Here is a 25,788-nt window from a genome sequence, read left to right as displayed (position 1 = left end):
TCAGCGACGTGGGAGTTTGGGTTGGCATTAATAAAGTCAAATAAAATGACATTCGCCAGCATTAAAGAAAATATAAACAGCAGACAAGTGCAAATGTGTGTTAATTTATGGGTTGGACCTGATGGAGAGTATTAGTCAGAACTAGATCCGAGGTCCGTGGAGGTGCAGCTTGGTCTCACGGTTCACTGCAGTTTAGAGCAGCTCCAAGCCCCACAAGAGCCGGGGCTTTGAGGGCACTAAGCGGGGCTTGGAAGTCGGAGCACGGTTTAGTTCCATGACCCTTAAACAGAAGTGGTTCTGTAAACAAAACTGGTTCTGAAAACGGAACCAGTTCCGAGATCCGTAAACGGAGCTGGTTCTGTAAACAGAACTGGATCCTTAATGGAACTGGTTCCGTAAACGGAACTGGTTACGAGAATGGAACCAACTTCACGCTCCTATGGTAAAGCATCTTTAGAACATGTGACCTGCTGCTGTCGGCTGCAGTTGAGTGAAGAAAGAGTGAATGACAACAGAGGAACATCTGCAGTCAAGAGAGTGAAATGGATGAAAACCCCAGTGGGAGGGGCCAGAGTCACCCACCTGACCTGGTGTCCAGTGGGAGGGGCCAGAGTCACCCACCTGACCTGGTGTCCAGTGGGAGGGGCCAGAGTCACCCACCTGACCTGGTGTCCAGTGGGAGGGGCCAGAGTCACCCATCTGACCTGGTGTCCAGTGGGAGGGGCCAGACTCACTCACCTGACCAGGTGTCCAATAAAGGTTCACATTCAGTGGAGTTCATCGGATGTCGGTCTTCTTTTCTGTCGTCCAGATCCAAGTGTCTTTTCACTTTTACTTCTCTGACTTCTGCTGTTCTTCTTCTCCTTTTCTTTTCTTTGTCGTTGACGATAACTTTAACCAAGAACCAAAAGTCTCGCCCTCTCCAAAAATTTTATATCAAAATAGTTCCATTGCGCTGCTGGGAAGTTTCTTTGTGCTGCAGACTTTCACACATCAGCTGACGTCGCTTAGCAACCATGACCATAAGTGACTGGACTACTTGCGGAATGATATGAAAGATGTGAATCCGAGGTAAAAGAACCCATTTTCCTCGACAGCGGTGCAAGAAACATGTGGTGAAAAAAATTGTGCCAGGGAATCATGATCTCAATTCAAAGCAAAAAAATCGTGATTCATTTTTTTGCCAGAATCGTGCGGCCCTGTTACATCTGTGTAATATGTAAAAGGCCTCGGGGCTGGTTCTAGGGAGGGGCAATGTCCCCATAAACAAACGTCCTGCCCCCTCAAAGGAAAGTTTGTGAAGTTTCAGGAGGGAAAAGGAAAATGAGCTTCACAACAGCAGGAGGCGTAGAGGAGGTTCAGTTTCAGCATATCCACTGTGACGTACATGCAGCACAGACCACACCCCCTCCACACCCCCCTCCCCTTTTATTGAATAAGTAGGACGGGAACCGGCTGACCTGCTCGCAGACCAAGATTTGAATAGTTTTGGGTTTTTCATTATGGTTTAGTTTTATTTAGTTTTGACTTTTTTTCTCTAATTCAGTTAGTTTTAGTTCGTTTTCAGAGCAGGTTTGTTAGTTTTTATTAGTTTTCATTTTTTTCTAAATGCTTAGTTTTAGTTTAGTTTTATTTTTTCAATATCTTTTCTCTTCTTCTCTGTCGTATTCAAATAAATCCCAGACAGGACTCTGCTGCTTTCTCCCAACCTTAGTCTCCATGTTTCCAGGTAGAGTGGGGACCAGAAGACGACTGGAAACCACAAGTGACGGACCGTCAAGTGTCGTATGGTGCCGCTAGATAAAATTGCTAGAGCGAAAGAAATTGATTTTGTATCAATTCGACATTGACAAAGACGAAAACGATGGGAATTTTATCCATAATTTTTATCTGTTTTAGTTAGTTTTATAAACACACAATACAGTTTCAGTTAGTTATCGTTTTTTTCTTTAAATTATAGTTTTAATTTATTTCAGTTAACGAAAATGTTTTTTCAATTCTAGTTTTCGTCATTTCGTTAGTTTTCATTACCGATAATAACCTTGGCGCAGACCCCCCCCTCATTATACACTGCCACACCAACAGATCAGTTCCGCAGGAAACACTGTGAAGCTTTGTTCGAAATATTTGAACATCAGATCCAGTTGAGTTGATAAAGGCCTGGGGCTCCACCGCCTTTTACCGACTTATAAACAGCATGAGTTTAGAACACATACACTTTATTTATATGCATTTATTTAACATAAGTGTATGTACACATGACAGGAAGAGCTTCACAGGGAAAATACACCACAGAAACAACATCAACATGCACCATGAACATGAAAATATGAAAGAAAAAAGAAGAAAATGAAAAAAATACAGTAGTAGACTGAGCATAAAAACAAACAGGAGACATGAGATGAAAATCAGAAAAAACAGGTTTTAGGTGACTGTTATTTCTGACGGTCTAAGGTGAATTCCACAGATGAACTTCATATTAGATTATGGATTATAGAACTGCTGTATGGGGGGTAACAGCTCTGCAATGCATTCTGGGGCTTTTCCATGAAGTGCACGATCAGTCACTAATAGGATTTTGTGTTCAATCCAATAAATGTGATGGAACTGGGGGGTTCTGTTGAGTCCCACCTCCACCTTAATCCTGCTTCATATTTAATAATTAACCCAAATGTCAGCACTTTAAAACATCAGTATAAACGTCCTCGTCAGATCCAATACTTCTACGAACACGTGTTTTATTTTGGAACAGGTTTGTGTTTCTGTCAGTAATTTGAATTTCAATTCAAGGCTTTTTTTTCACTGTTGGAATCCAGTTTTTGTCTCATCTGTCATTACAGACAAAACTCTTTTCCTGATTAAAATTCTCCAACATGTGATTAAATTTATGCTAATTACTGTCCAGCTGAAGATGACACATTTCACACCTAAACACTGGGCCAACATCAGCCCACATTCACAAGTTAATATGAAGTCATCTGCAGAAAAGCTCCTCATGGACTGACTCCATCCATCCATCCTTCCTTCCTTCCTTCCTTCCTTCCTTCCTTCCTTATCCATCCACCCGTTTCTGTTTTCTGACCTTATCTCGGTCAGATCACATTGCCCCCCCCCCCCATGTCCTTCATCCACTCGTTTCCATCTTGATTCTGTCGTTTCCCGTCTATAATTAGGTTACAGGAGCTGGGGTTTATGGGGCAGTTGTCGAACAGAACGATTAAACCCTTTGAAGGTCGTGTAGGTGTCGGAGTTCCAACTGTACGGTTTGTGGTTGAAAACTTACCAGTTCAATGCCAAGACTTCACCTACGCACCGCCATCTGGAGTAAATACAGCACCACTCATCAGAGCCTGAGGTGCATGATTGCCTTCTTCTATCTACACTTTATCAGCTGGGCAACTTGGCAGCCTAATATATGCCTCTGTTTCAGAATTTACGGCTTAATAAGCTTATAAATAATCCCCCCTGTGTCCATGGATACAAAGAAGGTTGTGGAATGTCAGTGCGTGGCCGTCGATACTGTAGCGGTGGCGGAGGCAGCGGTGGTGGCGGGCGGCCACTCCTGCCCCTTCTTCACTATCTCAGTTGAAGGATTTCCCAGGAGACATGTGGTGGTGTTGGGGTCATTCCTGTTGGGTGAGCTGGTGACTCATCCTCCTGCTGCTGCTGCTGCTACCTCCATCCCGGTGGCCGCCAAGGTTATTATCGTTAACAAAAACTAATGAAATGACGAAAACTAGAATTGTAAAAACATTTTCGTTAAGTGAAATTAAAAAAAAAACTATAATTAAAAGAAATAAAATAATAATAATAATAATAATGATACATCACACTTATATAGCGCTTTTTTGGACAAAGATGCTTCACAAACAAACAAAACAAAAGGAACAGAGAGAAAAAAAAAATGTTTTTATGCTCAGTCTACTACTGTATTTTTTTCATTTTCTTCTTTTTTCTTTCATATTTTCATGTTCATGGTGCATGTTGATGTTTCTTTGGTGTATTTTCCCTGTGAAGCTCTTCCTGTCATGTGTACATACACTTATGTTAAATAAATGCATATAAATAAAGTGTATGTGTTCTAAACTCATGCTGTTTATAAGTCGGTAAAAGGTGGTGGAGCCCCAGGCCTTTACCAACTCAACTGGATCTGATGTTCAAATATTTCGAACAAAGCTTCACAGTGTTTCCTGTGGAATTGATCTGTTGGTGTGGCAGTGTATAATGAGGGGGGGGTCTGCGCCAAGGTTATTATCGTTAATGAAAACTAATGAAATGACGAAAACTAGAATTGAAAAAACATTTTCGTTAACTGAAATAAATTAAAACTATATTTTAAAGAAAAAAACGATAACTAACTGAAACTGTATTGTGTGTTTACAAAACTAACTAAAACGGATAAAAATTATGGATAAAATTCCCATCGTTTTCGTCTTTGTCAATGTCGAATTGATACAAAATCAATTTCTTTCGCTCTAGCAATTTTATCTAGCGGCACCATACAACACTTGACGGTCCGTCACTTGTGGTTTCCAGTCGTCTTCTGGTCCCCACTCTACCTGGAAACATGGAGACTAAAGTTGGGAGAAAGCAGCAGAGTCCTGTCTGGGATTTATTTGAATACGACGGAGAAGAAGAGAAAAGACATTGAAAAAATAAAACTAAACTAAAACTAAGCATTTAGAAAAAAATGAAAACTAATAAAAACTAGCAAACCTGCTCTGAAAACGAATAAAACTAACTGAATTAGAGAAAAAAAGTCAAAATTAAATAAAACTAAACTATAATGAAAAATCCAAAACTATTAGAACATTGGTGGCCACATAAACCTCAGCCTCTATAAAAACTCTTTATAAAAACTCTTTGGTTTTCCTCCTCACCCCCCCCCCCTCACCCCCCCACCCACTCACACACACACACACACACACACACACACATCCCACCCCTGAACCCTTTCTTCGACACATCCTTCACTGAGCGTTCGTCTCAGTCCATCTCGCCTCAGCTCTCTCCTGAGGGCACTTTATCTATATCACCCTGCCAGTGCGCCGGTATCTATTACCGCCATTTACCATCCGCCCATACACCTCTGACTGTTTCACTTCACATTAATAAAGTTGCCGTAACGATTGTCCACCGCCCACCGCGTCCTGTAACGACACGTGAAAAGAAACAACCTGCATCATCAACTGCCGACTCCTTTAAATTTCAGTCTGTAGTTTTGTAGATGTTTGGACGACTGTAAACAACGCTGCGGTTGAACATGTGGCTGCACAGTTATCGTATAATGAGTAGGGCTGTGTATCGGCAAGAATCTGGTGATACAATACAAATCACAGTACTAGGATCACGATACGATATATCATGATATATCACAATACTGTTAAAAAGGCAATTTTTTTGTTTCTTTTCTTTTGATTATTTCCTTGAAGAATTGAATTACACCAGAAATCTGCACAAATACTAAACATGTTTTTATTTGATCACAATAGAATCTAATGTTATATCACAAAATGTTCCTGTGTTCAAACTGAAATTCTGTTTTACAGACATTACAGTAATTAAAGGTCCCGTATTATGCTATTTTTCAGTCACGTCATATAGGTCTCAGAAGCCCAAAAACATAGTATTTAAGTTTGTTCGCCCCAAAATCATCCTTTTTTCGGAGTTTCAGCGGTCGAAAAAGTCTCTCTCACCAGCCCTCCTAAGAACAGGCCGTTTCTGGGCCTGCTTCCGGGTATGCAAATGAACGCATCTGTCCACGCCCACTCCCCCTCCCCTCTCTAGGAGAGGACGCGGCTTCCCCTAGCGGTACTACACGCTAATGTTGACTGTGAAGCCATGGCTCTCTCGTCTCCAATACACATGTCTCAGACAGAACGTCTTTCCAAACACTGGCTTTCTTTGCCTTGAGACGTGATTGAGCCCCGACGGAAAACGGCGGTGTTGTGTCGGGTTCGTGGACCTGACACGGAAAGACGCCTGCCGCCACTAATGCAGGCAGCTGCTAACAAGCTTGATGCTAACTCTACTGATGCCAACCACAAAAGGCCCGTGTTCAAAGTAGTTCTGTTGAATGTCTCTTCATATTATCAGCTCTTGCATGTTAACGGGGACGCAAACGTTAGCAGCAGTAACCGAGCTATGTTAGCTGCCATGCTAACGTTAGACGTACACATCAACACCCACCAGCTTATCCGTAATGTAGGGTTATGCAGTAAAGATACAAAAAAATGATAAGAACTTACATCTCCCACACTTGTACTTGGGTCACGAAGCGTTGGTACTGCGTCCTTCTGGATTCGGAGTCTTTGTGCTAAGCCGGAGCTGTATGGGCCCATGTTAAAAAACACTCGTCCGTGAAATGCCGGGGACACACATACAAGCGTTTGGGAATGTTGTTTGGTCCATGACCATCACAGATAGAATCCAGACACTTTTTACGGAGAGGCTCGGAAGTGGGGAGCAAAAATAAACTATGGTGTTGGTGTGTGCAGCCAACAACACCACAACTTGCGTGTCTCGCCTTCGCCATGTTTGTTGTCCAAGAGGTACTTTGCCAGGGCGGGGCTCGCTTTGCGAGGGTGGGGGCACAGTCAGGGGGAGGAGTTAAATCCACTTATGTCGTCATAAACGGAGCCAACTTAAACTCGGCCGTTTGAGCAGGCATTTTCACAAACTGTGGTGTAGCAAGGCAGGAGGAAACAGACAGTTTTCAAATTCTAACCTCATAATGTGGCTACTGCAATACACGCTACTGTAAGAAAACTGTCACAAAGTCAGATTTGCATAATACGGGACCTTTAAGATCCTGTTCAAATGTTCATATTCTATTAGTTCAGAACTAACATCAGAACATTATTTTAGTTCAGTCCCGACAAAGGAACTACCATCTGCCTCTCAGACAGTAAAATGTGCTTTTAGGATGCTTTAAATAACCATTATTTAATAAAACAGTGTTAAACTAGAAAAGCACTCGGAGAGCGCAGACCTCCGCCAAGGCAGATCAGTGCCCACCAAAATTTAATCATTTGTTCCATGTGGCAGTATCAGCATTTCCTGAAATTTTCATCCAAATCCGTCCATAACTTTTTGAGTTATCTTGCACACGGACAGACAGACAAACCAATGCCAGCAAAAACATAACGTTCTTGGCAGAGGTAACAAACAAATAAAATATAAACAATAAAGAAAAACAAAAAACAAAAATGAACCCCCACAATATCTACATTTGAATAAATACCTAAAAATATTGATTCAGTACTTTTTAATATCGATACAGTATTGTAAAAATGAAATATCATGATATATTGCAGAACTGATATTTTCTTACACCCCTAATAATGAGATGGAAAGAACACTGAGGTTAGCAGGAGAAAACACAATTTAGACTAATTATTTAATCTCCATCAAAGTTCCATCCATGTTTTTAGATTTGTTGATGCTGCAAGCTTTTAGTCTTGATTAATTCCAACCCAGTCCACGGGCAACGTAAATAAACCCAGCCTTTAAGTTGCACTGAAATGTGTTATTTGAGCTGTAAACTGACTTCCATTCTGTCCACACCAACAGGTATTTTGCAAAGTGAACATTTTCTCTACGTTGAAGCCGCTGATTCACTCATAAAGTGCTTTTATGTCAGAGAAACGGTGATTAAAAAAGAAAATAACCTGCTAAAGGGAACATTTTTCAATCTCTGGTTTGTGTGGGAAATGAAGAGATGAGAAAACGCTGGCATCACATTCACATTCATTCATTCATTGTGTGATGACCATGTACATGCAGACTGTTAAAGTGGAAGAACCTGGTCCTATCACCTTTAACCCATTAAGACCCAGAGCTGCTTTTGGGTCTGTTCCCAGATGAATATTTCTTTTTATTTAACCTTTCTTCAGTGATTTATTACCAATTATCATAATATTATCCTCTTTATTTTGAATTTTCCGCTCTAAATCATGTATTTTCCTATATTTGATTTAGATTTTCATGAAAAATCAGAGTAAATTCCATATATATATTATATTAAAAAAAACAGATAAAAACTGAATAAACAGTGTCTTTTTCAGTCCAATCTGTCTTTACTGGTGAATCAATGTTGTAGAAGATGACGGTGTTTCCATGGTAACTACGGAGCCTCTGAACATCGTTCAGATGTTTGGGTCTGTAAGGGTTAAAGGTGGACGTTTGGGTCTATAAGGGTTAAAGGTGGACGTTTAGGTCTTTAAGGGTTAAAGGTGGACGTTTGGGTTTGTAAGGGTTAAAGGTGGACGTTTAGGTCTTTAAGGGTTAAAGGTGGACGTTTGGGTTTGTAAGGGTTAAAGGTGGACGTTTAGGTCTTTAAGGGTTAAAGGTGGACGTTTAGGTCTTTAAGGGTTAAAGGTGGACGTTTGGGTCTGTAAGGGTTAAAGGTGGACGTTTGGGTTTGTAAGGGTTAAAGGTGGACGTTTGGGTTTGTAAGGGTTAAAGGTGGACGTTTAGGTCTTTAAGGGTTAAAGGTGGACGTTTAGGTCTTTAAGGGTTAAAGGTGGACGTTTGGGTCTTTAAGGAATAAAGGTGGACGTTTAGGTCTTTAAGGGTTAAAGGTGGACGTTTGGGTCTGTAAGGGTTAAAGGTGGACGTTTGGGTTTGTAAGGGTTAAAGGTGGACGTTTAGGTCTTTAAGGGTTAAAGGTGGACGTTTAGGTCATTAAGGGTTAAAGGTGGACGTTTAGGTCTTTAAGGGTTAAAGGTGGACGTTTGGGTCTGTAAGGGCTAAAGGTGGACGTTTAGGTCTTTAAGGGTTAAAGGTGGACGTTTGGGTCTTTAAGGGTTAAAGGTGGACGTTTAGGTCTTTAAGGGTTAAAGGTGGACGTTTGGGTCTGTAAGGGCTAAAGGTGGACGTTTAGGTCTTTAAGGGTTAAAAGTGGACGTTTGGGTCTTTAAGGGTTAAAGGTGGACGTTTAGGTCTTTAAGGGTTAAAGGTGGACGTTTGGGTCTATAAGGGCTAAAGGTGGACGTTTAGGTCTTTAAGGGTTAAAGGTGGACGTTTGGGTCTTTAAGGGTTAAAGGTGGACGTTTAGGTCTTTAAGAGTTAAAGGTGGACGTTTGGGTCTTTAAGGGTTAAAGGTGGACGTTTAGGTCTTTAAGGGTTAAAGGTGGACGTTTGGGTCTTTAAGGGTTAAAGGTGGACGTTTAGGTCTTTAAGGGTTAAAGGTGGACGTTTGGGTCTTTAAGGGTTAAAGGTGGACGTTTGGGTCTTTAAGGGTTAATCCAATGGTGTCTGAACTGGTTTATTCCATTTCTACCAGATGCATTTGGTTTGTTTTTGGATCATTTGAAAAATGGAGCAAAAGAAGAAAAACTAAGAAAATTAGACAACGAACACCAACACTTGTCAAATATTCGTCTCCTCTAAGTCCATTTTCATCTTCTGAGTCCATCTGAATCCACTGTGGATAATAAACCTGGATCGAACAACAACACATTTACAGATTATCATCCAAGTCGACGACTGGAAACGCCTGAGTCTGATCTGAGTGAATTTCCAGAGGTGGAAAATCCAAACCACACAGATTACCTGGGATTCGTTTATCCACGTAAATACATTCCTGGATAAAGTTCCTGGGAACGTTGGTGGAAAAGAGGCTATTGTTTCCTTCATGAAATAAAAAACATCAAAGACTGTAGCTATAATCCTGCCTTCACATGCTATAGGAGTTATGGTAAATTCTAGTTCGGAACTGGAAAAGTGCACATGAAGGCCCCCTCATGTTACATTTTTCACTGGAGAACTGGGAAACATTATAATACAGGAGCTGCACAGATGAAAATAACCTTTGACCTTTTCAGCATGACAGAGAGAAATGAGTAATTCATCACATCTAATGATAAACGATGCTTGTATTAACATTCTGCTGCTGTTAACGGATGATTTTACACATTTATACACAATTTACAAAAAAAAAACAAAAACAACAAATCAAAAAATGCTTTTGCAGATAAATTAAATGTGTCCAGAACTGTTTTACCCAAATAGCAGGTTATGATAAAGTGTGTTTCAGCCATTTATCATTTCAAAACAACACAGTGGTAATTTAGAATCTCAAGTGGAAAGGATCATCTTCCCAACAGCACCTGAAGGCAGCATTAGTCTGAGTACAAACCTATCAGACAGCTTCCACAGAGTTGAGTAATGGTAGATGAGAACCAGAAACTAAATAAGCCCTGTATTCAGTGGTCATACCGCCTGCTTTTACACCATTATCTGTAAAAAAAAAACCCAAAAAAAACAAACACTGCTTTGTCTGTTTCCTTTATTCTGTGTTACTGTTAAACAGCTTCTATTGATAAGAAGTGAAACCTAGAGCCCATCCACACCACAATGAATTTACAGTCATGGGGAAAAAAAATGATTTGACCATCCAAAGTCATCCAAAACAGTCGTTATTCAATCCAGTCCTAACTCCTGTGTGTGTCATGTGACTAAAACAGACAAAAGAAAACATGGAATGAATAAAAGCGCTGTTTTTATCAGTACAATGACATAAGGCCCTTTTCCACCGCAGGAACTTTTGCAGGAACTTTGTGCATTACCCTGAACTTTCAAAGTTCCCGGTGCGTTTCCACCGAAATTTACCCGGGTAAATGACTTTCCCCCAGTCCCAAATTTACCCCAAAGAAGTTCCTGGTAGGGAGGTAGTACTTTCCAGATTACCAAGAACTTTAAGGGGCGGAGCTGTGTGATGCAGAACAGAGTGGTGGACTAGACTGGCAGCATTTCCACATTCTGTTCACCGCCAATATTTTAATTCATTCATTTAATTTCCACAAGCTTTGTATTTTGATAATTTGGAAAATGGACCAAAAGAGAAGCTACAACAAGTGGACGGATGATGAGGAAATTCAGATGGACTTTGAATCGCCGACACGAAACAAGCGAGGTTCAGGTAAAAGCTGTCAGAGCCAAATGTAAGACACAAGCTTAAAGAAATAGGAGAAAAGAAGAAGATACTGATGCAGGATTAAAAGAAACTAAAGGACCACAACGGTCGCAGTGGATCCGACTGTCGAACAAACCAATGGTCTGTATATGACAGAAATGTTCTCTGTTTAGTTGGTTCCATGCTGTAGCAGTAGTCAGCAGCATCAGCTGTTTAGTCAAAAGTGAAGTCCGGTTAACCTAATGCTAATGCTAACTGGTCAACAGTCTGACACTAAACCTAAATCACAGAACTGAATGCAATCATGTTGTCGCCTTGAGCTGAACACTGATTTATTCTGTATGTTTGTGATTTCCACCTGAAATGGACCGGATGGACTCGCCTCTTTTTCTGAACCTGCGGCTCGTTTGTGTCCTGGTCCATCGTCTACTGCTGTTTACAACGACCCAGGTCAGACAGGTCACATGTCACATCACACTGGTAGGAATCTGTCATCATGTGTTCTGTTATTCGTTTCAGCATTTTTATTACTTTTCTTGTAGGAAAGTGAAAAAGGGACCAGGACCATGGAGTTCCAGACAGACTGTCCAGGACCAGTTGGTCCACACACTGGTCCAGAAGCCCGAACCTTTAACACATGCTTATTTCCCTTTTAATCTCAAGGCACCTTGTTTTTTTTTTTTTTGTTGTTGTTGTTTTTTTTCCACCTTTTGTTTTGTTTCATTTTTTAATTAAAAAAAAAAATCTAACCTAATACTGTCTGTTCATTTACAAGGCATCAAAATATAAGTAGAGTATAAGTACTTTAATAAGCAATATGCAGTTGAATTAAATACAGGCATTTGAGTAAATGTGTCTGACTTTAGGTTGAACCTGGACTATATCTGCAAAACAATAGAAATGAAACAGAACCATCCATCATACTGAAAGTTAGATGTGATTTAGTTTAAAGCTATACCTACCGATGTGGCATTTCTCACAGCACTTAGTAAAAGTTTGAACATGAACAACCCGCCTCTCTCCAAAGCCCCGCCCCCTTCCCCGCTGCCTGAGCTCTGAGGCTCCTCCTCCTCTCTCCTCCTCTCATCTGATGCGCGATGGAAACGGAGGAGGAAGCAGAGGCGGAGGTCCGGTCCGTTTTGGCGTGTCCGCGGACCCCTCCCTCAGTAATCAGATGCATCATCCACCTGCCGCGGGCCCACGGCTCCTGTTCCATCAGTAGACCTGTTCCATCAGTAGACCTGGTCTATCAGTAGACCTGGTCTGTGCAGTACTGGGTCAGGGTCTTCACTGCAGTGCCCAGGGGATGGGCGCGCGCACTGTGAACGCGCGGCCTCCGCAAATTTTCCGTGGACATTTGAAGTTCCATAGTCCATACAATTATCATCCTACATCATCTTACATGTGTGACACCATGTACATGTACCTGTATGAGTCCCACCGTCAGAAAAACTGAACTTTATGCAGACCTGTTCAGTCCAGTACAGCTGACTTCCGGACTTTTATCTCCATCCTTCATTCATCAGACTCCTGTTTCTTCCCCTCAGTTGTCGTTTCTGTTCATAAATCAGTTTTTCCCTTCCACATGTGCATGTCAGTTCTATCCAAACACATCCTAGACAGTAGACTGTGGTCAGTGACAGGAGAAGCAGCGCCAGTGAAGCGTCAGATTCAGAGGGACACATGTCGGATGTAAGACGGCGATAATGGATCAGATGCTGGACGGCCGTAATGGATGATTGACAGGAGGCTCAGTCAGGTTCGGCCAATTATTTTATTCGGACCGACTAAAATGATTGGTCAGACTTTTATCAGAAATATATGAGAATTAAACATTTTTGAGTTTCAATACCTGGTGGATTTCTTTTACATTTTAGTTTGACACACACTTATTAGGAGCATTTTAAGATGACAAAAGAAAAGTGTAAAAATGCCACATCATACGGTATAGCTTTAAGGAATGAGAAGTTGAAAATGTTCTACCGTTTTTAAATAGTAATTAAGGATATGTAATGATGGTTAACTTCATTTAAAATGTATTCCAGATGGATTAAGTGATTCAACAAACAGTAAAATGTTAAACCCAAACCGTCCACTTACAGTACTGTGTCATTCTATTGAACTAGAGGTTAGTTTGTGAATGGACATGAACTGGACTACAGGTTCTGTTACTGCTCCTCAACCTGATCTGAATAAATTACGCTGAACTTTGGGTTGCAGTGGAAATGCAATGACCAGGAACTTTTTTACCCCAAATAAGTTCCTGGTAAATAAGTTCCTGGGCTTTTGGTGAGAAAGGGCCTATAGACACACTGACCTAGATCTTCAACTTCAATGTCTGTAAAACTTTATTTATTTATTTGTGTGTTGTTGGGTTTTTTTTGTACTTCTAAAGCCGCATGTTAAAACTTTATTCATCCAAATGCTGCACTATAAGTTTTTCCAGGAAATAATCTTTTTAAAAAAAGAAACAAAACAATAAATATCGCCTTGTTAACAGTATCGTGATATATTGCAATATATATCGTATTGTGATCCTAGTTTTGTGATTTGTATTGTAGCACCAGATTCTTGCCAATACACAGCCCTATTCAGCAGTTTGACTCTTTAAGTAAATGTGATATTATTAAAGCCTGAAAAGAAATAAAGTAAGATCCACACAACCTGTGAGTGCTTGATTGGAGTGTCACGTGACATGTGATGCGTGACATCTTGGAAAAGCAAAACAAAATGTAAACTTTCTGAATTTACAATCAATCATATAAAGTTATCAATTAGATGTTTTAAATGTATATCAATTCAGTGGTTCAGCCACTTTAAACTCATGCAAATACAAACAGATATTAACCAAATTTCTTTACATTATACAAGTACATGTAACTGCAATAACCAGGTTTCTTAGAGTTCATACAAGTTCATGAGGCTACAGTGACCAGGTTACTGGTAAATGCCTCTAGGTTCATGTATCTACAGTGATCAAGAACCTCCACAGGTTGTGCGGACCTTACTTTATTTCTTTTCATCAAATTTTTTTGGATCCTGCACTCCCTTCATTTTCTGGATGTGCGTGTTGATCACCTCTCTTCATATTATTAAAGCCTGTCATGTATTTTTCTCAGTCTGAACCAAGGTTATTATCATTAATGAAAACTAACAAAATGACAAAAACTAGAGTTGTAAAACATTTTCGTTAACTGAAATAAATAAAAACTGTAATTAAAAGAAAAAAATGACAACTAACTGAAACTGTATTGTGTGTTTACAAAACTAACTGAAACAGCTAAAAATTATGGATAAAATTCCCTGTTTTTGTTTTTTGTCAGTGTTGGACTGATACAAAATCGATTTATTTCATTCCAGCAGTTTTAGCTGTTGGCACCATACGACACTTTACAGTCCGACACTTGGTTTAGAGTCGTCTTCCGGTCCCCACTGTACCTGGAAACATGGAGACCAAAGCCGCAGAGTCCTGTCTGGGATTTATTTGAATATGGCGGTGAAGAAGATAAAAGATACAACAAAACTAAAACTAAACTAAAACTAAGCAATTAGAAAAAAAACCCAAAAACTAATAAAAACAAGAAAAGCGCTCGGAGAGCGCAGACCTCCACCAAGACAGATCTGCCCCCCATGCATGTTTGTTTGTTTGTTTGTTAGCAAGATAATGCAAAAAGTTATGGAGGAACTGTCATGAAATTTTCAGGACATGTTGATACTGGCACAAGGAAGAAATGATTACATTTTGGTGGTGATTGGGGGGGGGGGGGGGGGGGGGGGGTCACCACCAAAATTTAATCCATGGCCTTCATTTCACTGGTGCCACCAGCTTAACTCCACATGTGCAGGACTCTGATGGTTTTTATTGTCAATTTGGATCCAAATGTCTGAATATTCCCTTCTTTATCTGTGAATCTGATGCAGATTTAACACTGTCGTCTTGACAGAACAGTTCAGTGAATTCCACCACATGCAGCCTCTTTCTCCTCATTGGATGTTTTCTGTTGGAATAAGTATTTCTGCTGTACAGTAGTTTTGGTTCTAGGTCAAATGTTAAATGCATTCTGTCCTCACTTGGGTGAAGGGTGTTAGTGTAGTTTTCCTTCTGTTGTGGATGTAACTCATGTTTTCATGAATGTAAAGACTTTTCCTTCATACGTTGATGCAGAATCATTCACCAGATTCAAGTCAATGTTTGTGACTCAGACCTGAAACGTATCCTCCAGTCTTCAATAGGGCTGTAAGAAAATATTTGTTCTGCAATATATCGCGATATTTCATTTCACAATACTGTATCGATATTAAAAAGTACTGTATCAATATTCTTAGGTATTTATACAAATGTATAAATGTAAATTGTGGAGGTTTATTTTTGTTTTTTGTTTATATTTCATTTGTTATTATTTAACACTCTTTTATTCATGATGAAATTTTGGTGGTGACCCCCCCCCCCCCCCCCCAGTCACCACCAAAATGTAATCATTTCTTCCTTGTGCCAGTATCAACATTTCCTGAAAATTTCATGAAAATCCCTCCATAACTTTTTGAGTTATCTTGCTAACAAACAAACAAACAAACACGCATGCACACAAAGCAAAGTGACCACAATACCTCCTGGTAGAGGTAACTAGCAAACCTGCTCTAAAAACTAATTAAAACTAACTGAATTAGAGAAAAAAAACAAGTCAAAACTAAACTATAATGAAAAATCCAAAACTATTAGAACCTTGGTCTGAACATGATGTAAACATGTCCTTTTTCATGTATGATCAGTCGAGTAAAAAACTGCCACAAACCGCCGAGCGCAGACACCGTCCGCCGTCTGTCAGCTTCACAGCCTGATATTTAGAGGCAGCAGACGACCAAAGCACAGCTAAAGGTCAGCGGATATTGGATGGCACCTCCACCTCCATGGCCTTCATTTCACCAGAGCTTCATGGACTACGTCTGCAGAACATGTTTTCTTTACCGACGACCAAACAGCCACAAGAAAACGACACAAGTGGAAAAGAACGACTCCCCAGAGCAGCGGAGCGTCGGAGGTTTGAGCTGCTTCAGTTTAATGAACACTTGTTAAAAAGTGCTTTCCAAGTCTGTCAGGGCCAATCCTTTCCACCAATTAATCCACAATTATAATGTGATGATTCTTCGACCCAGGACTGAGCAGAAGATTTTAGAAATAATAGAACAAATGAAAACGGCTGTTCTATTGAGTTTTTAAATCCCTGAGTGCAGAGCATTTAATGAAATATTTCAGTCTTGAATTAATTCTAAATGCAGACAGGCACCGTTTTGTGTACAGACCACCGCTGGGTTTCCTGTTTGCTCTCTAAATATGTTGTCTGTCCTGTGAAATGTGAAGGACGAGCCTAAAATTAAACCGAATTAAACTCACACTTTAGTATTTTTTTGCAGCTCAGTGGAGTCAGACTGATTTTCCCCTGAATGTTTGGGCTGTGACAGCTGAAATCCCACTGGATGACTCACTCATGTGTTCCATTACACAGCTTTGTCTGATGCATGAACCTTGGCTCCACACTTCTGTTGTGGTGTGAAAAACCCACTGGTTCCACTTTCAACTTTGACTGCTGCAAGGACACATGTTTTATGCATTTATTCCTTTCCTTGGGTGCATCAACAGTCATTTGGTTTGGAATTTTAGGGATGTGTCGGTGCTTCAAATAATTAATGTTCAGTTGAAAATACAGGGTGTCCATAAAGTCCTTTTATAATTTAACACATTTATTACAAAAACAAATCAACAGACAAATCTGTGGAAATTAGGACAAAATGTTAAGTAGATATTGTAGGGTTTTTTTGTTTTTTTGTTTTTTTGTTTTTTTACTTTATTGTCATTATCAACAAAAGACAATTAACGATACATGACAAGATTACCTTGAGAGTAGCTTTCACGTACATAAATGTATATATGTATGAGATTTCATTATATAAGAGAAAAAAAAACTAAATGCAGCCTTTCATGTATATATCTACCACGTATTTAAATGTACATTCCTATCATACTTACTCATACATTATTCACATTTAGACACACACACACACACACACACACACACACCTAAGATATTACATCAGTGGGAAGAAAAACAAACCTAACCCTGAGGTCCTCACTAACTGGAGTCCATCTGCTTTTATTTTAAAGGTGGGGTGTTTTACTTGTAACTGCGCTGTGAAACTCTCCATCATATACATGTTTGACTTTTTGTAATCATTGAACAGTCATGGGGGGGGGGCCTTAAGCTTCATCCAGTTATCAGTGATCATTTTTCTTACAGTCATCCGATGAATGTGCAGACAATCTACAGTGAACCTGTGATCTGGAAACATTTAATAACAAGTGGTTCCAGGCACAACAAGCCCCGCCCCTCACATGTATTGTATCTTATTTTGGCATTGATCCAGCTGATGTCATCATGTCTGTGTGTGTGCTGATGTCAGCATAGACACAGTTCACCCATTATAAGAAGTGTGTGTGTGTGTGTGTCTGTGGGGGGGGGTGGGGGTGTGAAAGTACCTGAGGGTCCATGGGAATGTCCTTCTCCAAAATTCTCTCCATTTCTCCTTTAATGTTGTATTTTTGGACAGTCCCAAAAATATGAGTATGGTCGACCATACCACATTTTCTCCAGCAGTTATTGCCTGAGTTGTTTTTAAACCTACCAGACACCAATGGGGTTCTACAAACTCTAATTTTAACCTTCAGGTCAAATTCTTTCCAGAGCATTTGGACATTCAGAGGCTCCGTAGTTACCGTGGAAATACTGTCATCTTCTATAACATTGATTCACCAGTAAAACCCATGAAGTTGGATCAATGCCAGTGGATGGACACACTGGGTTTATGTTTAGTTCATGACAGATTGGACTGAAAAAGACAGTGTTTATTCATTTTTCTCTGTTTCTGTTAGAAGATCCTCAACTTTAATCTGAACTTTAATGAACATCTACATGATCAGTGAATTAAATATAAGAAAATACCCAATTTTCACAGGAAAAAATGCAAAATACAGAGGATAATATTACAATAAATGGTGATAAATCACTTAAGAAAGGTTAAAAATAGATTAAAAAATTAATTTAGGATCTGACACAGAAGTAGCTCTGGGATTTTATGGGTTAAATGAACTGGATGATGATATTTGATTTCTGATTTCATAGAAATACTTTAGAAAAACTAAACTCAGTTCAGTAGTACAGGTCACGTACCACAAAGCCCTCCTGGTCTGTGAGGGTTCATTCAACATGAACCCTTAGACTCACTTTGGACACACACTGGTGTCATCAGCTTAACTCCACATGTGCAGGACTCTGATGGTTTTTTATTGTCAATTTGGATCCAAATGTCTGAATATTCCCTTCTTTATCTGTGAATCTGATGCAGATTTAACACTGTCGTCTTGACAGAACAGTTCAGTGAATTCCACCTCATGCAGCCTCTTTCTCCTCATTGGAAGTTTTCTGTTGGAATAAGTTTTTCTGTTGTACAGTGGTTTTGGTTCTAGGTCAAATGTTAAATGCATTCTGTCCTCACTTGGGTGAAGGGTGTTAGTGTAGTTTTCCTTCCCTCCAGGAACATTTTGTGATATAACATTAGATCCTGTTGGGATCAAATAAAAATGTGTTTAGTATTTGTGCAGATTTCTGTTGTAATTCAATTCTTCAAGGAAATAATCATTAAAAAAAAGAAACAAACAAAAAGTTGCCTTTTTAACAGTATCATGATATATCATATCGTGATCCTAGTATTGTGATTTGTATCATGTTGCCAGATTCTTGCTGATACACAGCCCTAGTTTTTACAGAAACCTTCACCCATGTCTTACTCAGACTTTCTATCCTGTCTGTTGGAAAACACTCATTAAGGATGTCTTTGGTTTTTCAGATGTGAGTGAGACGCTGCGAACATCGGATCCTGAATCGTCACTTTTCAGTTTGTACCTGTTGTGACTAGAAGGAGGCGAGTCTTCATAAAACAGACTGAATTTAACCCAGAGCCGTGATTAAGCTGTCAGCTGCACACACTGGGCTTTTAATCAGCACATGCCTCAGTCAAACCAGGGAATGGAGGAAAAGATGAATAAAAACTGGAGTGAATTACCATCAAACACCACAGTGTGATGGTTAAATTAAAGAGGCTGATGCACTGAGATCAAACCACATTTAAAGTGTTCCTGTTGGGTTTGGATTCAAACTCTGTCCAATCAGACACAATGCCATCAGTTTATTATGTGTTTAGACTCATCCTGACGACATGATTAAACCTGAACCTCAGTCTGAAGTTAAACCGAACACAAACCCAGTCTGAACCCACATTATCCTTCACACCAGGGGGGTCAAACATACGGCCCCTAGACCAGAATGAGCCGACAAAGGGTCCAATCTTGTCCAATCTGTTCGATGGGATGAATTTATGAAACGCAAAAAAACCACTGAAGATATAAACAATAAATGATGTTCAAATCAGTGTAGTTCAGGTTCCACATTCAGTCAAATGTTCATATAAATAATGCATGAGTGAAAGCACATCCTGTGTATTTCTATTTGTATTTTAGTTTAGTATTTTAAACAGTGGTGCCTGTGTTTTGGTGTGTTCTAGTGGTCATATGTGGTTCTAGTGCAGCTGAATCCTGTCAGACCTGAACTTCAGGTAGTTTTCCATCTAATGAACCTGTCTGATAAATATGTGATGAACCAGACTTTAAAGCAGCTCCCAGCACTCCCAGAACTACTTGGCAGAATGTACACTTTGGAACTGTTCCTTAGTTTTTATGGAGTTCGGTCTGGGTTTCAGTTTAGTTTTAGTCAGTGAAGCGGTGGTTTTCTGATCCCAAACCTCTGCCTCCATGTGAGTCCAGTGGTGTAGAAGGTGTAGAAGGTGTAGAAGTTCAGCTGTTGGAAATGAAACAGGCTTATCACAATCTGACTGAGGTACAAATGTTACTAGCAGCATTGTACCCGTGGTGCCATTGTACGATAGCATGATAAGTAGAACTTGTCTGCCACCACTATCCATTTGTAAACTACCATTTAATCATGCATTGTGCAGGTGATAATTTGAGCCAACATGTGAGGCATGAAGGGAAGAGCATGTATTTGTTTGTCCTGTCAAGCATGATTAAATTCATGCAGCGATAGTGAACTGCAGCCTTCACATTGTAGCATCGTCTGCTAGCAGTAGAAATTTCATGAACGACAGCATAACCACTTCCGAAAATGGAGTATGGCAGCAGGGATGAAGAATTCAAAGTAGAGAGAGGCTAAAATCTCCCAGCATACCTCACAACATTTGAATACGGACATAAAACTGTGCCTAGTAGACAGTCAGGTAATGTTTGTATTCATTTGGTGAGTTTGGCGGCGATTGGGCCTGTGAAGGCTGAGGAAAACCCGTACAAATGCCCTCCTGTGCTGCAACATCGATGACACACAGAACGTGTATTATATAGTAGGATTTTGTCTGAGACAAATTTAGTGATGTTGAGATGTTCTAAATGTCAGACGTTGTTTCATCATCACAGGGTGAAACAGGGTGAGTTTACCCTAGGGCTGAACAATAGATCAAATTAATTGGATTCATTTAGTTGATTTTTTCTTTCTGAAAATAATGAAAATCCAGATTATTCCTTCCTTTTCTTGCTTAATAAAAATTCTAAATCCACCCTGTTTAGTTAAAATGTATTAGTTGTGAATGTGTTTCTGATTTTCTATACATTGGATTAGTTATTATTTTATTTTTGGGGCCTGGCTGGAACTGTAACAGTTGTCCATATACATTAGTATTTTTGGTTGTAGGTCAAATGTTGAATGTGTATTTTATACTCACTTGGTAGAAGGGTGTTTCATTTTCATCTTATTTATTTATTTAGACAGAGACAATGCACAATATACATGAACCTTAAACAGGACAGATGTAGTGTCCCAGGCTGTAGCACTAGTGCTAATGTCCACCTGTAGTCCCTGGGCAGGCTGATGTCATCATTAAAAAAAAATTATAATAAAATTAAAAAAAACTGTTAAAAAAAAAAAAAAAAAGAAAGAAAGAAAAATACATATCTATTTGAAAACTTCATTCCCATCCAACCATTCACTCCTATTGGTCCCACTGCAGTCTGTCACACACACTCTAAGCATTTAGTTAGTTAGTTAGTTAGTTAGTTAGTTAGTGTAGGAGTTTAACACTAGTCTCTTTTGCATTGACCCTCAAACTGTGTGAATATAACTTGTGCATAAAAATTTGCCAAATGGAAAAAACAATTTTGCCAAAACTCATTTTTCGATGAAAAGTTTATGTTCTTGCAAGAGGTGGTTTTGGGGCATATAGTTAAATTGGTATATCACACAAAACTGCAATAGAAAGACCTTTTAGTCCAAGTAGAGTCATGTGAACAAAAAAACAAACAAAACAAAAAAAAAACTGATGTTAATGGACGTTAGAACAAGAGAAAAAGAAGAGTTTAACCCAAACATGTATCAGTATGTGTGGACACTAGGGATATGAATCTCCTCCCCTAACTACTGTTTTTTTTTTGTTTGTTTGTTTGGGGTTTTTTTTTTGTTTTTTGGATCAATTTTTTTTAAGCTATTTTCAAGAAAGAAAAGAAGGAAAGAAATTCACATTTTATGATACAAGATTTTGTAACACACAAAGTATAACCCCCCCCCAGAACTAATGGCAACCCCCATACCAGCCCAACCTGGATCTGAAAATACAAAAACCACTAATAAAAACAAATACATGTATTTAGATGAAAGAGAATACCATGTACAGATATAAACAGACAGGTGATCAGGACAGTCATAGATAATTCTGTTGTACTCTTCCTTTAATCCTAATGTAAACAAGATCCCACAGACTAAGGGTTTTTGGACTGACCGTATACATCTGGACCACTGACCTCTGCATCAGAACTATATCTAGAAAATAACTGATCCATTGTTGCTCCTCCACTGACGACTGTTTACCATGTTCTGATTTTAGTGGATGGGTCAGAATTTTAAAAATCTTTAAAAAAATTAACAACTTCTGAATTCTGATCTACGGAAGCGTATTGCATTCACAAAAAAAAAAAAAAAAAAAGCTCTGTTTTTCTGAGTTTATGCGATACTGTTTTCCGAAAAAAAAAAAAAAAAGCTCTGTTTTTCTGAGTTTACGAGATACTGTTTTCCGGAAAATAAAAAAATAAAAAAATTAAAAAGCTCTGTTTTTCTGAGTTTACGAGATACTGTTTTCCAAAAAAAAAAAAAAAGCTCTGTTGTTCCGAGTTTATGAGATACTGTTTTCTGAAAAAAAAAAAAAAAAAAAAAAAAAAAAAAAAGCTCTGTTTTTCTGAGTTTATGCGATACTGTTTTCCGAAAAAAAAAAAAAAGCTCTGTTGTTCCGAGTTTATGAGATACTGTTTTCTGAAAAAAAAAAAAAAAAAAAAAAAAAAAAAAAAGCTCTGTTTTTCTGAGTTTACGAGATACTGTTTTCCGGAAAATAAAAAAATAAAAAAATTAAAAAGCTCTGTTTTTCTGAGTTTACGAGATACTGTTTTCCAAAAAAAAAAAAAAAGCTCTGTTGTTCCGAGTTTATGAGATACTGTTTTCTGAAAAAAAAAAAAAAAAAAAAAAAAAAAAAAAAAAAAAAAAAAGCTCTGTTTTTCTGAGTTTATGCGATACTGTTTTCCGAAAAAAAAAAAAAAGCTCTGTTGTTCCGAGTTTATGAGATACTGTTTTCTGAAAAAAAAAAAAAAAAAAAAAAAAAAAAAAAGCTCTGTTTTTCTGAGTTGATGAGATACTGTTTTCCGAAAAAAAAAAAAAAAAGCTCTGTTTTTCTGAGTTTACGAGATACTGTTTTCCGGAAAATAAAAAAATTAAAAAATTAAAAAGCTCTGTTTTTCTGAGTTTACGAGATACTGTTTTCCAAAAAAAAAAAAAAAAAAATCTCTGTTTTTCTGAGTTTACGAGATACTGTTTCCTGAAAAAAATAAAATGTGGCTGTGTTTCTCTGTCAGTGGGACAGTGGTCCCTGGTCCAGGCAGGAGCTCCTTCTATCTGTGCTGCTGAAAGCCTCTCGGGGGAGCGTGAAGTTGTTTCCGTTCTCATAACCCGTTCCAATTACGGATCATGGAACTAGTTTCGTTCACAGAAATCAGAACCAAGCCCCGCTTCGTGCACAGATCAAGCCCTTCAACCACACCGGCGCTCGGAGCCTGTAACCCTGCTTCCTGACAGGGCACGACCGCGGTGATGGGAGTTGGCATTAATGAAGTCAAATAAAATGACATTCACCAGCATTAAAGAAAATATACACAGCAGAAGAGTGCAAATGTGGATTCATTTATTTGTCGGACCTGATGGAAAGCATTAGTCAGAACTACATCCATGGAGGAGTGGCTTGGTGAACCGGTTCGTCCCCCCCCAATAACTTTCCATCAGGTCCAGGCGGACAGCTATCCGCTCCCCGGTGTGTAAGCCGGACTGGAGCGGGTGGACGGAGCAGCTCAACTCGACAGAACAGCAGCGCTCGGAGCCTGTAGCCCGGCACCACGACACGGTGATGGGAGTTGGCATTAATGACTACTACTACTACTAGGACTCCTGCCATGGGGCGGGTGTCCTGTCCCGGTGCATTGGGCCGACCAGGTGAACCAGTGTTGTCCATCGCTGGTGGTCTTGCTCCAGCTGCTCTGCGTCCTCCATGGTAACTCCATGTTGTTGGAGGTCGCCTGCAATGACGTCGAGCCATCGGGTGCGGGACTTGCCTTGTGGTCGTTTCCAGTCTGCGGCCTTTGGGTCAAACTGAAGGATGGCTCTTGTTGGATGGTCAGGAGGGAGGCGGAGGACATGACCGAACCAGCGGGGGCGACGTTGCGCGGCCAGGCTGGATGCTTTGGGCTGGCATGTGTGGGCTCCAAGCACCTGATTGGAAACCCACCGGGTCCACCTGATGTTTTCGATGGTTCTGAGAGCCCTGCTATCAAAGCCATCTATTCTGGCAGCCAGAGTCTGGTTTAAGGGCCGTGTTTCCGAGCCATAGAGCAGGATGGAGAGGACGGCAGAGTTGTAAATTTGGAGCTTCGTCCTGCGTGAGATGCTCTGGTGCCGCCACAGTGGTTTCCAGAGAGACTGCAGAGCTGATGCTGCCAGGGCTCTTCTGCGGGTAATCTCTGGTTTTAGGTCCCCGTTGTCTGTCACCACCCCAGATACACAAAGCTCTTGACAGGTTCTACAATGTCATTACTAAGCTGCAAGGGAGGTGGATCCGGCCCATCACCGACATGCATGAGCTTGGTTTTTGTCCAGTTCACTTGGAGGCCAAGCTTCTGTGCCTCTTCACTGTATCTGCCCAGAGCATCTGTCAGCTGACTGTAGGATGTGCTGAGCAGGATGGTGTCAGCAGCGTACTCCAGGTCCTGGCATTAATGAAGTCAAATAAAATGACATTCACCAGCATTAAAGAAAATATACACAGCAGAAGAGTGCAAATGTGTATTCATTTATTTGTCGGACCTGATGGAACGCATTAGTCAGAACTAGATCTGTGGAGGAGCTCTTGGTGTACCGGTTCACCCCCCCCACCCCCATAGCTCTCCACCTGGACCTGATGGAAAGCTGTCTGGGGGTGGGGGGGTGAACCGGGACACCAAGACGCATATTTTCTTTAATGCTGGTGAATGTCATTTTATTTGACTTCATTAATGCCAACTCCCATCACCGCAGTCATGCCCTGTCAGGAGGCAGGGTTACAGGCTCCGAGCGCCGGTGTGGTTGAAGGGCTTGATCCGTGCACAAAGCGGGGCTTGGTTCTGATTTCTGTGAATGAAACTAGTTCCATGATCCGTAATTGGAACGGGTTATGAGAACGGAAACAACTTCACGCTCCCCCGAGAGGCTTTCAGCAGCACAGATAGAAGGAGCTCCTGCCTGGACCAGGGACCACTGTCCCACTGACACAGAAACACAGCCACATTTTATTTTTTTTCAGAAAACATTATCTCGTAAACTCAGAAAAACAGAGCTTTTTTTTTTTTTTTTCCGGAAAACAGTATCTCATAAACTCTGAAAAACAGAGCTTTTTTTTTTTTCCGGAAAACAGTATCTCGTAAACTCAGAAAAACAGAGCTTTTTTTTTTTTTTTTTTTTTTTTTTTTCGGAAAACAGTATCTCGTAAACTCAGAAAAACAGAGCTTTTTTTTTTTCTGGAAAACAGTATCTCATAAACTCAGAAAAACAGAGCTTTTTTTTTTTTTTTTTTTCGGAAAACAGTATCTCGTAAACTCAGAAAAACAGCGCCGATTTTTTTTTTTAACTTATTTTTTCTCTTAATTATGAGATAATTATCTCATTAATTCAGAAAAACAGAGCCGAAATCTTTTTTTTTTTTGTGAATGCAATCCGTACTGATCTAAAACAAAGAGTGAAAAAATAAAATATAATAATAAAAATAATCAGACTTTTAATAACCTGAAGTGTAACGTGTATAATATGCTCAGATAGTGGAGGGTTTATATAATAAAAACAGTCGATGTGCTGTCAGTAAACCAGGCCAACAGCAGTGGGTCTACAGTGGACCCAAACAGTCCAGTATTTGTGATCCCAGGTCTGATGAGGGGGCGTTAAATATGGATGAGAACATGAATATTTGACTGTTCAGGTTTATCTACTCACCTCCAGTGTCACCTGAAACACAAACAAACATGAAGGTGTTGGAAAAATGTGTAGAATTTAAAATGCATGAGGACGGAGAATGGTCTAATTAAAAACATGGAGCAGTCTGCAGCTCCAACACCAAGACCGATGGGTTTGATGAAGAAAGCCGGCTCCTAAAAACACCACATTAATATCAATTAGAAGTTTGAATAAGTGATTAAG

The sequence above is a fragment of the Sphaeramia orbicularis genome, chromosome 15 (assembly GCF_902148855.1).
Source record: "Sphaeramia orbicularis chromosome 15, fSphaOr1.1, whole genome shotgun sequence".
In the NCBI taxonomy this organism is placed as follows: domain Eukaryota; kingdom Metazoa; phylum Chordata; class Actinopteri; order Kurtiformes; family Apogonidae; genus Sphaeramia; species Sphaeramia orbicularis.
The sequence above is the reverse complement of the archived record's forward strand: the minus strand, read 5'-3'. Positions refer to the sequence as shown.